Source organism: Pogona vitticeps, chromosome 4, assembly GCF_051106095.1.
Source record: "Pogona vitticeps strain Pit_001003342236 chromosome 4, PviZW2.1, whole genome shotgun sequence".
Lineage (NCBI taxonomy): Eukaryota > Metazoa > Chordata > Lepidosauria > Squamata > Agamidae > Pogona > Pogona vitticeps.
The window spans coordinates 78,865,001-78,878,465 of NC_135786.1; the positions used below are offsets into that span (position 1 = coordinate 78,865,001).

The following is a 13,465-nucleotide window of genomic DNA, read 5'->3' on the forward strand; positions in this document are numbered from 1 at the left end:
TAGTAGCACCGACCCTGTTCATCTAATGGTGCTGCTGGTGCTGTTGGAAGTTGCAAGCAACCTCAGTTGCCTCCTGGGGGCAAAAACCTTTGCTTTGCAGGCACATCTGATGTTGCTGAAGAAGACCAGAGTCTGTTCTGCTGCCTCTTGCCTCAGTGCCCCCATGGGGCTCAAAAGCCTGCTTTCTGGCTGGCAACTACCTCAGTGCCCAATGGGGCAAGACACGGTACTTTGCTGCTGCCAACTACTTCAGTGCCCGATGCAGCCAAAAATGCCTACTTTCCTGCTGCCTTTTCCTGTAATGCCTGATGGGGCCAAAAGAGTCTGTTTTCCTATTGCCAACTTCCTCAGTGCCCAACGGAGCCAAAAAGCCTGCTGTGCTGCCAACTACCTCCTTGCCTCCAGTCCTCCTGAGGGAAAACTGTACTTCATTGGCAAATGTAATGTTGTGCTGAGCTGAAGACAAACTCCATGCCTCGTGCATACCTCTGCCAAACGGAACTCTCATTCTGCTGGGGCCAAATATAACTCCCTCAATGCCATGGGCTTCTGTGCTGTGTGGTAAATTCTCCTGGGGGAGCCTAATTTGTGGGTGATTAACTCAGAGTTCCAATATCCAATCTTCACCAAAGCTGGCAGGCATGTTGGGGAAAGACATAGGAAGTTCCGTTGTGATTCTGGATTTTCTAAGTACCTGCAGGTAGCTTTCCAGGGGGGTCCTATTTGTGATGATATAACTTGGGGGTCTGTGATCCAATGTTTACCAACCTTTTAGAATTTGTAGGAAAGCATCTGAGGAAGTTTTCCTGCAAATTTGGTATCTCTAGGTCATTGGGACCCAGTGTTATAGCCATTTAAACTGCAGATGAATCGACAAATCAATCTGTAGGTTCATTGAAGATATTCGTATATTCATATTCGTTGATCCGTTAACCTTGACAAATAATGGATCAAAATGAATTGCCATTTTTTTATTTGTCCCCATCTCTAGTAGTCAGTTTTCCTTCAATAAAATCTGGGTAAAGCGTCTCCATACTGATAAAACATTCCCCACTCCTTGCTCTCACCCTTTCCATTCTCCGTCCTGTCTTCACCCCTTGTCTGTTTCAATCCCCAGATGGAATTGGCAGTGGAAGTTTGCATTTTGAGAAGATGAGAGTGCTTCTTTTTTCCTAACATAGAGAGAGTTTGCAGAGTTTGAAGGAAAACTTTGTTCCATCATCTTTCTCTTTTTGGAGTAAAATATCATGTTACAGTATATTTATCCTGCCAGGCATGAAGCAGTGGGTGAGAGGCAGCTGTGCTGGGGAAAAAAACACCCTCTCCTTTTCCTTTAGAAAATCAGCCAGAGGCAGCCCTCCTCCATTTATTTATTTATTTATTTATTTATTTATTTATTTATTTATTTATTTATTTATTTATTTATTTATTTATTTATTTATTTATTTATTTGATTTATACCCCGCCTATCGACTACCAGTCCACTCTAGGCAGCTGAGGAAGACACTCCCACAGCTGATAATATAATGGATGTCATGGGGACTTCTAATCACACACCCCATTGGACCTATGCTTGTTCCAGGCAAGAGAACAGGTGGGGAAAACAGATCTGGGAGCACTCAGGCTTCCAAAACAAACAAACAAACAAAAAACAAACAAACAAACAAACCACCCCACAAACAAAAAAATTATTTTGAAAGGGAAGGCAAGTGGAAAGATTGATCTGATACTCCAGTAATGTCATGCGCATCTGTTTAATTAATCTGAATCAATGGGGCAGCTGCAATCCCTTTAAAAAGGAGCAAATAAAATATGTGGATAGCTTTGAGAACCATCTACCTGACAATGGCAATTTCTCTGGAAACCACAGTGGTGAAATAGTGAAAGAAGTGGTGATGGAGCAAGTAGGCACATAATGAATAAGGTGGTAGGGCTTGTTCACTGTCAACAACCATCTCATTAAAGAATTTTACCTTATTCAGGTAGCAGGCCTACATGGACCAACATCTGGCACAGGCATATGAGGGAAAAAAAATAACGTCCACTAATGGAAGATGGTGTGATGACATTAAAACAACAAGAGTCTACTTTGTGAATTGGGACAGTGCACATAAACACAATTGGGGAGAGAGGATGGAAAGCTTATTGGCTAGTGAAGACATATCCAGCCACAACCTGCTATATGAGCCAAACGAAAGCTTTATAGTGTATTAGTGATATTGACTGTGTATTCCTAGACAATAGAGCTACATATCACAGCTGATTCTTGATCCACAGGTCCGAACTATAATTCACTGTTTATTTTGTAAATACATCTGCATTATCTGGGAAGATATCTTACTATGTTAGGAATTCTTTCTTTAAAATACTGTCATAAAGCCATGAATTAGTACAGTTTTAACTATTGCCTGCTTACATAGTTATCTTCCCTTAGTAATCCTCTTTAGATCTATCATTGACATACGACTTTGATACAAAAAAACAGTATTTATCAAGGCAATCATATATGTATTTTCTTGTGAGTCAGTCCCACTGGTTCAGTGAAGTTTATTCTTTGGGAAGTGTGCTTAGGACTGGAGCCTAAAACTCTTTCAACATGAGCTGCTAATTTCAGACATCATCATCAACATAGAATGAAATATATGCGATGTCATTCACAAACATTCAGTGAGCATAAGACATTTTCAGTATAATGTATGAGAATGAATTCCAAATGGAAAAAAAATATAAGTGAATTGAGAGACAGCCTTCTTGTGTGTATATCGTGGAAAGAAATGTGACAACCACAGAGTCTTATATTATTCTAATATTTTCAGACAGTTGGCGGTGGGCAATAAGGCTTCTCTGAGCTATTTTCGCTGTTTAAAACAAACAAATGGGGCTGAACTGGAAATGTGCTCAAAATGAATGGTAAGACAGAAAGGCAATTTGGGCTTCTGTGAAATTCCCAACAAATATGGGAACTTTGCCTTATGAAACTGTGGATTTGTTTGCATTTCATATTATCACTTGACATGGTTTCAACAATACCACCTTTGAAATTGTTATATTCATTTCATTGTGAGCTTGGTCTCTGATGCTGCATTTGCTGCTTCATTTCTTTCAGCCTACAGGCAGTTCTGCTCTCTTCGCCCACCCTTCTGGTTCCTGCAGTTCTTTGGGTTCTTGGGTCTACAAAAGGTCAGGCTACAGCCATTTGTTTTCCGATCTGGCCACTGCACTGCTTTGCAAACTCAAGCCATATATTTCAGGAAGAACATAACACTCTGTCGAAAGAAAAATATATACCAAAATGAATGGAAGTCCTTAACGCTTTTTAAAGAGAATTGCCCTCAGCTCTTAATATGTGTCTGTTCTGTTCACTGGCAAATATACCAATACAAGGATGTCGCCACAGCCTTTGCTATCTCTTCAAAGCCATTTAAATTTTCTCCGCCTCTTCCTTCAATGTTTGTGACTCCGTTAGGGAAAGGGAGTTCCACTTAGCTAAGGCTGCTCAACTAAGTCAATTAAATAATTTAATTAAGCAAATAATTTGTTAATCAGGCATTCGTTAAGTGCATTTGGATGGTCTTCCTGAACTCATTATTCTCAGCATTTTAAAATGGAGGGATATGCTGAGCAGCAGATAAAGAGATTTATTTAGATTGCCAGGTCACATTTCAGAGAACATGGAGGTCCTTTTAGCACAGGTCAACCCAGATGATGCAACACACACTGACTTTTTTTTTGCCCTGCACCACCACCACCTTCCCTAGCCTCTTCATACATAGTTGTTGGGCAAACCAATAACCCTGTTCAGTGCTTGGGAATAATTCCTTAATAATTAATTTGTCGCTCTTATTTTGTAATAGCCATCCATCTGAATTTTGTTATTTTGACAATTAAAATGCCAAACACCAGTGTTTTGCTGTTCCTCAGTATGTTAACTCATGCTTGACAACTGTATGTGCTCTTTTTGATTTTAGCAATTCAATAATTCAATGAATTAGTAAAGAATCGCCAATCAAAATAAACTGGGAGCAACTCCTCCTGCTTTGTACAAATGTGGTATAAACATTTACAGATAGCTGGGTAGATTTGGAGAAATGGGGAAAATAATTAGGGAAATGATTTAAAGAAAAACGTGTGGTCTAGAGATTCATACAGAGAAATAAAAAGCCCTACATGGTTCAAACTGCACCTTCATCTCCAGGAACCCTATCCAACAAATGTTTCTTATCTAAGTTTTGGAACTATTTGGATGCAGATGACCTTTAAGGTGGCATAACAAAAGATAAAGGGCAGAAAATACAAAAACAAAGCTTGAGCAAACTGTCAGGTTTATTGACCTTATCTATGGTACAGTAAAAACCAAAAAACAAATACGCATACACAAAGACCTGGCCAGGTCATTGGCAAAAGAACTGTGTTTGACCTGGTTTGTTTGAGAAATGGGTCAGAATGAATTCTTTTGGGAAGAAGGTAAAGTCTGTGAAGGGCTTTCTTTCTCAAGCAGCATTTGTAGATAATGGGCTTCAAAATGTGGATTCTTTGCAGTCTTCAGATCTCTCAAATATTTGCTCTTGCTTCAGTCTTGTCTTATCCATTAGAGGAGACATTAAAAAAAAACAGTTCAGAGGAGACACTGGTGTAGACACCATGGCAACTATTTTACCTAAGGCTGTAGCTAAGGCCAGCTTTTAGAATCTGCGAACCAAATATATTTGATTGATTTCTTAAATTGTATATACAAATCAATTATTCTTGCTGTCAGAGCTGGCCAGTGTATTATTTATTTAGACTTACCTAGAAGCTCAACATCAAAAAAACTAAGATCATGGCCACTGGCCCCATCACCTCCCAGGAAATAGAAGGGGAAGATATGGAGGTAGTGACATATTTTACTTTTTTGGGCTCCATGATCACTGCAGATGGAGACAGCAGCCACGAAATTAAAAGACGCCTGCTTCTTGGGAGGAAAGCAATGACAAACCTTGACAGCATCTTAAAAAGGAGAGACATCATCTTGCCAACAAAAGTCCGAATAGTCAAAGCTATGGTTTTCCCTGTAGTGATGTATGGAAGTGAGAGCTGGACCATAAAGAAAGCAGACCACCGAAGAATTGATGCCTTTGAATTGTGCTGGAGGAGACTCTTGAGAGTCCCCTGGACTGCAAGGAGAACAAACCTATCAATTCTGAAGGAAATCAACCCTGAGTGCTCACTGGAAGGACAGATCCTGCAGCTGAGGCTCAAATACTTTGGCCATCTCATGAGAAGAGAAGACTCCCTGGAAAAGACCTTGATGTTAGGAAAGTGTGAAGGCAAGAGGAGAAGGGGACGACAGAGGATGAGATGGTTGGACAGTGTCATTGAAGCAACCAACATGAATTTGACCAAACTCTGGGAGGCAGTGGAAGATAGGAGGGCCTGGCGTGCTCTGGTCCATGGGGTCATGAAGAGTTGAACACGACGAAATGACTAAATGACGAGAGTGTCTTTCATTGCTATCTTTAGTAGCTGTGGAACTCACTCACACCCAAGGACCAATGGTTTCATGGAGCCTAGATTTTTAATAATGGCTTGCTAAGCATGTAGCTCGACTGACCTGATTTAATTAGTGCTGCAGTAGATTTTGGGGTGTGTCAACAGAGATTTCATTTCAAACCCCTCAAATTCAGTCCCATCTAGGGATAGATGAAATCTGAATCAGGATTGGCATTGGTGGCAATCCTGATTCACTCATCTTAATTCCAGGTGTGGGCTTCAGAGTGCCAAAAAAGGAATTGCGGTTTGCCTGGAGCCAGTTACAATTTTATATTTCTTTTATTTTTATTTACTTAAATTATTTTTATTCCACCTTTCTCTTTAAGAAGGTGGCTTACATCATTAAAAGACCATATATATAAAGCAAAAACAACAACAACAACAGCAAACCAACAAGTACATAAATACTGAAAGAGTCAAACAGCGACCCCACGAAAAGACAGTGAACAAAAGCAATACCAAAGACACATTGAAAGCAGTAAGGCACAGCCACCCATTAAAAAAACCCCTTTTAGGCAGCCAGCCATTAAGGGTAAGTTTGCCTGAAGAGAAAGGTCTTTTACCTGGTTGCCAAAGGACAGCAAAGATAGGGTCAGCCTGGCTTCCTGTGGTGTTTCCCGTTGCAATTCATCTTTGATTTTTCTAGCTTTAAAGCAGTTTCTGTCTTGGATTATTTCTTGCCTGGTTCCTTACACCTGAATTTAAAAGGTGGCATTGAAGTGTAGCTCTCATATCAAAGCAAAATGTTAGTTATTAGTGGGTATTCTTTGGATCCAGAGAAATCATAAATCCCAGTCCTAATGTGGAGATGTCCAAGTCCTTTAAATGGTTCAAGCTTGGCTTCTCCCAAAACTCATTGCATAGCATGCTCAGAAAAGCAATAAGGCCAAAAAAGAAGAAAGATTACAGTGTAGCTCCCCAAATGAGAAAGATGTGGCATAAATATAGGTAGGTACGGTGTAAATAAACAACAGCTACTGTAGACTAGGTTGAGTAGAAACCTCAGCATGCCTTCACCACTGGTTGTGGTGGCTATGGTTTCTGGGATTTGCAGTCCAAGAACACCTGGGTTACCCAAGGTTGGGAATCACTGCCCTAGAATATTGGACTGCTAGATTTAAATCCCAGTGGAAGGCTGAGTCAACCTTGAGTTGGCTACCTGAGCCTGTCAGGATTGAATGCAGGTTGTGAGCAGAGTCTTGGCTGCAGTGCTGCAGTTTAACCTGAGGAGTAATCCAACATCCCTTTTCTTTTTCAATAGCAAATGGAAGAGAAGAGCAGCAGGATTCAGTCCTGCATGTCAAGAATACAATCCTGTCTTAAGTGCAAATGCATCATGCATTTGCTTCTCAGATTTGTCCCTCCTAGGAAGCTAATATTTGTTTGGAGGAAAACCCCCAAGTAGGGTGCACATTCTTAGAATGACTAGATGTAAAGAAGCATCCTTTATAGTTCTTTCTCTAGCTTCATAGTGTGCACCACTGCTTGTTAATCCTTTTTTAAAATCAATAAAACCATTTCAGAGTTAAGGATCAATTCTACAGAAATAAGAACATTTCTGGGAACTGGCAAAGTGACAGAGTAATTGAATGAGTCTGGAGTTCCAAGGATGTGTAAATGCAACAGGCAAAAATGTAACCGGAGGTAATTGAATACTAATTATTTCCACTATAGCAACTGATAGGCAGGTGCTCTAAAAACAGAAAAAGAGATAATAGAGAGAGCGATGGGGCCCTTTTCAGCCTTTCCTGAAATGGCAGCTGAGGTGAACCTGTCATCCTGTTAACTACACCTAAATGCATGAGTAACACTGGTTTCCTTTCTTGCACAGTATGTCCATTATTTTACTTACCTATTCACTTACCATGCCAATTAGTCCAGACATACCCACAAGGCTGCTTATTATATTCTTTAATAATAAAAGGAAATGTATCTGTATATAGGCTGTCTTGAGTTGTGCTATGGATCAAGGCAGTGAAACTTAGGATGTGATGAAATGACAGGAAAGGCGAGCATCCAATACCACCAGAAACGGTTGCTTTGCAGGGAGCAATCTCACTTAAAGTGATTCTTCTGTCTGTTGGGGAAATCACTCCAGCCTAGCCCCCCTCCCCAAGTAGTAGCCCTACGTCTAGTCCAAAAAAGATCTAGCTTGGGCATGGGTGGGGTCGGGCTGGAGCGCAGTTCCCCATGTATTGTGTGGTCGCTGAAAACTTGATCACACATACTTTTCCACAAATGGTCTAACATGTGGTCTACTTCCCTATGTGATCACACCCTTAGATACTTGCAACTTGGCGCCTCTAGGGGTGTAGATCCAAGGATTATTTACTTTTAAAAACACACAAGAATTCAATCAATTAAATGTGTCTGTAGTTTGCAGCACCATCTTCATTCTCTGGGCAAGAGATTAACCAATTTGAATCTGTATGTGTAATGTCACCTTCAGACACCAGGCAGGCTTCCCTAGGATTGGCTATGTGGACAAATATTTTGATCTGGTCTAAGATAGCTGCCTAAGGTAATGATTTGAACTCAGATGTAGCAAAAGCTTTTCCTGTGAAGGACCTGTTCAGTTGATAGATGTAGCCATTGATGGGCAGAGTATGTGCCCAAATTGGGTGGAGCTAGAGCAGTGGTGGCAGACCTTTTTGGGCTTGTGTGCCGCCGCCGTGGCGGTGGTGGCGGCAGAACTGGAAGCAGAACCGGAAGTGGCAGTGGAAGGGGAAATCCTGGGCACAGAGGTGCCTCGAGACCCCACTCTGGATCCGCCAACAGCACCAGCTGCTCCAGATCCTTACCCGCCGCCTGTCCGGGCACCAGCATCACAGTTGCAGCCGCTTGCTCACGTTTGGCTGTGGGGGGGGGGAATCAGGGAGTAGCGATACATTGACTTATAGCTCACGTGCTGGCAGAAAGGGCTCTGCATGCCAGCTGTGGCATGCGTGTCATAGGTTCGCCATCACTGACCTAGATCTTCCCTCTCAGTGAAAAGAGACTGAAATATACCCAACATAAAAGGACACGACTTTTAAATATATTTCCCCTGTATCGCTGCATCCTGGCTGAATCCTGTTGCGCAGATTTGTGTGCATAACAACAATGATGTCACAATCAATGACAATGTCTTGGCTACTTTGGAGTGCAAGGAACTTCATTGCTTTGTGAATGAGTCACGTACACCCCAAAATTACCATTAACCAGTGGTGATTTGTTATTGCTGCCGCTGTCACCATTGCATCATGCTGAGCAGCACAAAAGGATGTCAGCCAATGCCCAAATGGTTAGTTTTTGTAAATGTTAAGGAGTATGGCCTGAGAAGCTCTGGTCACAATCATTCTGCCAGCCAACTGGGTTAGTTTCTTCTCCTTCCCACCTCCCTGCTGCCATCCCTGTTGGTTTTGCTGCCCCTTCTTATAGGTCTAATGCAGGAATGGAGAGAAACACTACCGTCTTCGGCTTTCCAGACAGGGCCATGACAAAGATGGTTTCAACAAGGTTCAGGTGGCAAGGGTGTGGCATCTGGCCAATGTTAAGCCTAAGCAAACGGCTGTCAAAATTGGAATGGTTTAACAGGCTGAACTGGTGCCCCCTTGGATTGAGTCGAAATCTTGCTGGTGCCACGGCGAGTCGGGTTGAAAGGAGCTGTAACGCTGCCAGTTTGAATGAGCAGAAAACTGGCAAGGTCCACGCACACAATCAGCAGCTTGAATGAGGTGGAGAGGTCTTTACTCCCTCACACACACAAAAAGGAAAAAAGAATATTAACAAATGAGTAAAAACTGTGCCTAGTGCTGCAAGAGCAAAGAAACAGGAAGGGGAGGGGAGGTAAAATTGCCTGCTACCTGGAAGACTGCAATTGTGTGAATGCTGCTGTTACGAAATTGCTGCACCAGAAGAATGGGCAAATTGTTCCAGTTCCTTCCACTGCTCTTGCGGATTAACTGACTTCACATTATTTCCCAGTGTTCCACGCTGTATTATTTATTGCCATAATCAGTAAGATCCCAGTGCCATAAATAACTCAGCTCACACTATGTGACTTTGCTTTATGGAGTCACATTAATGGTTTAAATTAGATTTTTTAGGAAACAGCGATTGCTCTGTGTCTTCCACGAGCGCGCTTGGAGAGTGACAGCTGCTTAGGTCTCCTTGTCTCTTGATTCTCCTCCTGCGCCTTTCAGTTTTTAAAATGTACACAGAAGCAAACATCCTAAAATGTATTGGCTCAAAGTAGTCCAGCCGCTATCCAGTCGCAATAAAAAGTGTGTTGGCAGAAGGAGGGGCAGGGACAATTTTTATTATGGGGAAGAATGTTCTGTCAGGGATACAAATGGATGACCTTTACTCCTAATATTGTCTACTCAAGGGTCATTTGTACATGAGATAAGAACTAACTGGCACAGGCCAATCCCACAATCGCTATGCCAACTGCAGCAGTGAGAGAACAATCTTATGCTACAGCTGTGACAGCAGCATTTTGTGTGATGATAATGGTGCAGAGACATGAAGATACTTCCTCCTTGCTCACATAACCCTCTGTCCTTCTCTGTTTCATTTTTTAATCAGGGTGGCTGAGAGTGGCTCGACATTTCAGGATGGTTGTGAACCTGGTCCAGGTTATAGGCTGCACTTTACAAGAGTCATCCAAGATGCTGAATCTGTTTGGGGGATTGGAGTCAGCACCTCAGATAGCTCGTGCAGCCTTGAACCCACAGCCTCTTCCTTCCCCCCCACCGCATTGGAGGCACCAATTGCCTTTCACTATTTGAAGGATCATATCAACTAATACGGCCTACTAGGCTTTTAAGTTCTATCCTTGTGGTATAGTACTACAGCCAAAATTCGGCTTACAACCCAGGTTTAAACCCAGGTAGCTGACTTGACTATGCAAAAGCCTTTGACTGTGTGGACCACAGCAAACTATGGCAAGTTCTTAAAGAAATGGGAGTGCCTGACCACCTTATCTATCTCCTGAGAAACCTATATGTGGGACAGGAAGCAACAGTTAGAACTGGATATGGAACAACTGATTGGTTCAAAATTGGGAAAGGAGTACGACAAGGCTGTATATTGTCTTCCTGCTTATTTAAATTACATGCAGAATACATCATGTGAAAGGCAGGACTGGATGAATCCCAAACCAGAATTAAGATTGCCAGAAGAAATATGAACAACCTCCGATATGCAGAAGATACCTCTCTGAAGGCAGAAAGTGAGGAGGAACTAAAGAACCTCTTAATGAGGGTGAAAGAGGAGAGCCCAAAATGGTTTGAAGCTCAGCATTAAAAAAAAACACCCTAAAATCATTGTCACTGGCCCCATCACCTCCCGGGAAATAGAAGGGGAAGATATGGAGGCAGGAAAGCACTGACAAACCTAGACAACATCTTAAAAAGCAGAGACATCATCTTGCTGACAAAGGTCTGCATAGTCAAAGCTATGGTTTTTCCAGTAGTGATGTGTGGGAGAGCTGGACCATGAGGAAAACTGACTGCCGAAGAATTGATGCTTTTGAATTGTGGTGCTGGAGGAGACTCTTGAGAGTCCCCTGGACTGCAAGGAGAACAAACCTATCCATTCTGAAGGAAATCAACCCTGAGTGCTCACTGGAAGGACAGATCCTGAAGCTGAGGCTCCAATACTTTGGCCATCTCATGAGAAGAGAAGACTCCTTGGAAAAGACCCTGATGTTGGGAAAGTGTGAAGGCAAGAGGAGAAGGGGATGACAGAGGACGAAATGGTTGGACAGTGTCATCAAAGCTACCAACATGACTTTGACCCAGCTTCGGGAGGCAGTGGAAGACAGGAGGGCCTGGTGTGCTCTGGTCCATGGGGTCACGAAGAGTCAGACACTACTTAATGACTAAAGAACAAAGCTGACTTGAGGCTCTTTCAGCTTTCCATTCTTCTAAGCTTGGTAAATTGAATACCCAGCTTGCTGAGGGGGCAGGGGGCAAAGTGTAGCTTTCATATTTAAAAGTTGGAAATTGACCAGAGACTTATTTAAGTGCTATGAGGCAGTATATAAGCAGCACTTTTCTCTCCCCCCCCCCTTTTTCTTTTCTTTCTGGGGAGGCTCTTCTCTCAGTCCCACCACCTTTCTTAATTCATTTGGTGAAGTTGGGAGAGAGAACCTTCTCAGTGGCCACTCCCAGGCTTTGGAATTTACTTCCTCAAGAAGTCTGGCTGCTCCCTCTGCCTCTTGTCCTTTCGTCATTGGGCTAAGATGTTTCTCTTCAGGCCGGCTTTCAAGCTATACGTGTCTTGATAATGCTCTATTTTTTGAAATTATTTTTTATCCAGACTAATTAAGACTTATTATTTTTCTTTTAGTATATCGTTTTGTATGGTATTTTAACTGTTTATTACTGTTATTTCAATTGCTGTGAGCCGCCTTGGGTCCAATGAATGAATGAATGAATGAATGTTTCTTGAACAAAAGGGCATGTATGCGTTTATTAACAAAACTATAGCATTACAATGACTGACTGTGGCCACCTTCTATTCTTCTTTCCTGGCCTTTGATTTCTGCTGAAAAATGGAGCAGGAAGATGTCCCTGCCTGTTCCGTCGCTGCTGTGGTCACTGTCCAAGCTCCTATGAGAAAAAAGTGCTCTGGTTCGAATGATGTCCCTTTATTAGTCATAATATGCTCCGTGTTGTTGCGTGAAGTGTCCTAATTCACAATTTCTGGATCAATGTGTGGATCAGAACAGTACTGTATTCTGGATTTTGCACTTTTTTTTCTTCTGAGGCTGTTTTTAGCTTAAAATTGTATCAAATATGGATATTAGTGAAATATGTGTACAAAAACAGTGAACGACAGTCACAAAAATGTGGGAACAATTGGGGGAAATTTGGATTAGTATGTGTCTTTCTGTGTTATTTTTTTTTTAAAATCACACACTGATCTTGAAATTAGATGGCATACTTGCAAAACTAACATGGATAGGAGAGAGACTGCTTCAACCATTCCTTCTCTGGACAGAGCAGAAATACACAGCTAAATCACAAGAGCAGAGAAATCAGCCCTGTTGTGGTCTCCTGGAGAGAGGATCACATTATGCGGCATGATTTCAGGATGCGACTGTCCTCAAATTCTTTTACAATGTGAGGAAAGGTAATTTCCTATTCTTTTGTGAAGCCAGAAAATATGTACACCCACTGCTAGCCTAGGAAAGTCTATAAAGCATAAATGAAAAAGAAATATACCTCAAAAAAGGTGATGCAGGCATCATGAATGACTTTAGCGTCTAAAAAGATATAATGGTCCATAGATACTGCCAAACTATCATTTTATGTCTATTGTGATGGTGGTGGGGTTTCTAATCTCTACCAGTTTTACGAAGAATGTTTGCCATTCCTCTGTCTTAGAATAGCCCGCAGTCTAATAAAGACCCCCCCCCCAAAAAAAAGTCAGTCAGTCTTCCCGGCTTTTAAGTTAAAGCAATGTCTGAAAACGCTCTGGGCCTACAGGACACAAAGGAAAACTCCTACCAGCCAAGAGTAGTTGAGGAAAACTTGACAGATATATCTTTTGGGGCGAAAGAGACAATGAAACTACCTGCAGAAACATTGCTTATTATTTAGAAAATAACTTAGCTGGATGTATCAGATAATAATGGGAGGATCTCCAAACATCCCTAATTCAGCACAGAACATGGATATAATGGGCTCATTTCACATTAATACCTATAATGTGGCATTTCACATTAATACCTATAATGCTTTTTGTGTTGTGTGCTATCGTCGCATGAGACATATGGTGATTGTAATAGGGTTTTCCACAGAAGTGAGATATTTAAGGAGTCATTTTACCAGTGCCACTCCCCAATGAGGTTGCATGGCAGAGTGGGGAACTTGAACCCAGGTCTCCTGAATCCTACCCTATAACTCTGTCCACTAAACCACACCGGTCTTTATGAGAGTGTGAA

The 13,465-nt window shown here is 41.9% G+C and overlaps 1 long non-coding RNA gene across 1 annotated transcript in view; it reads left to right on the plus strand.

The window, feature by feature from the left end:
- Window positions 1–3,339, plus strand: part of LOC140706319 (uncharacterized) — a 10,228-nt gene extending 6,889 nt beyond the window's left edge. The window contains exon 3 of the long non-coding RNA XR_012085957.2: window positions 3,107–3,339. This is a non-coding gene — a long non-coding RNA (uncharacterized LOC140706319). The remainder of the gene's footprint in view (window positions 1–3,106) is intronic.
- The last annotated feature ends 10,126 nt before the right edge of the window (window positions 3,340–13,465 follow it).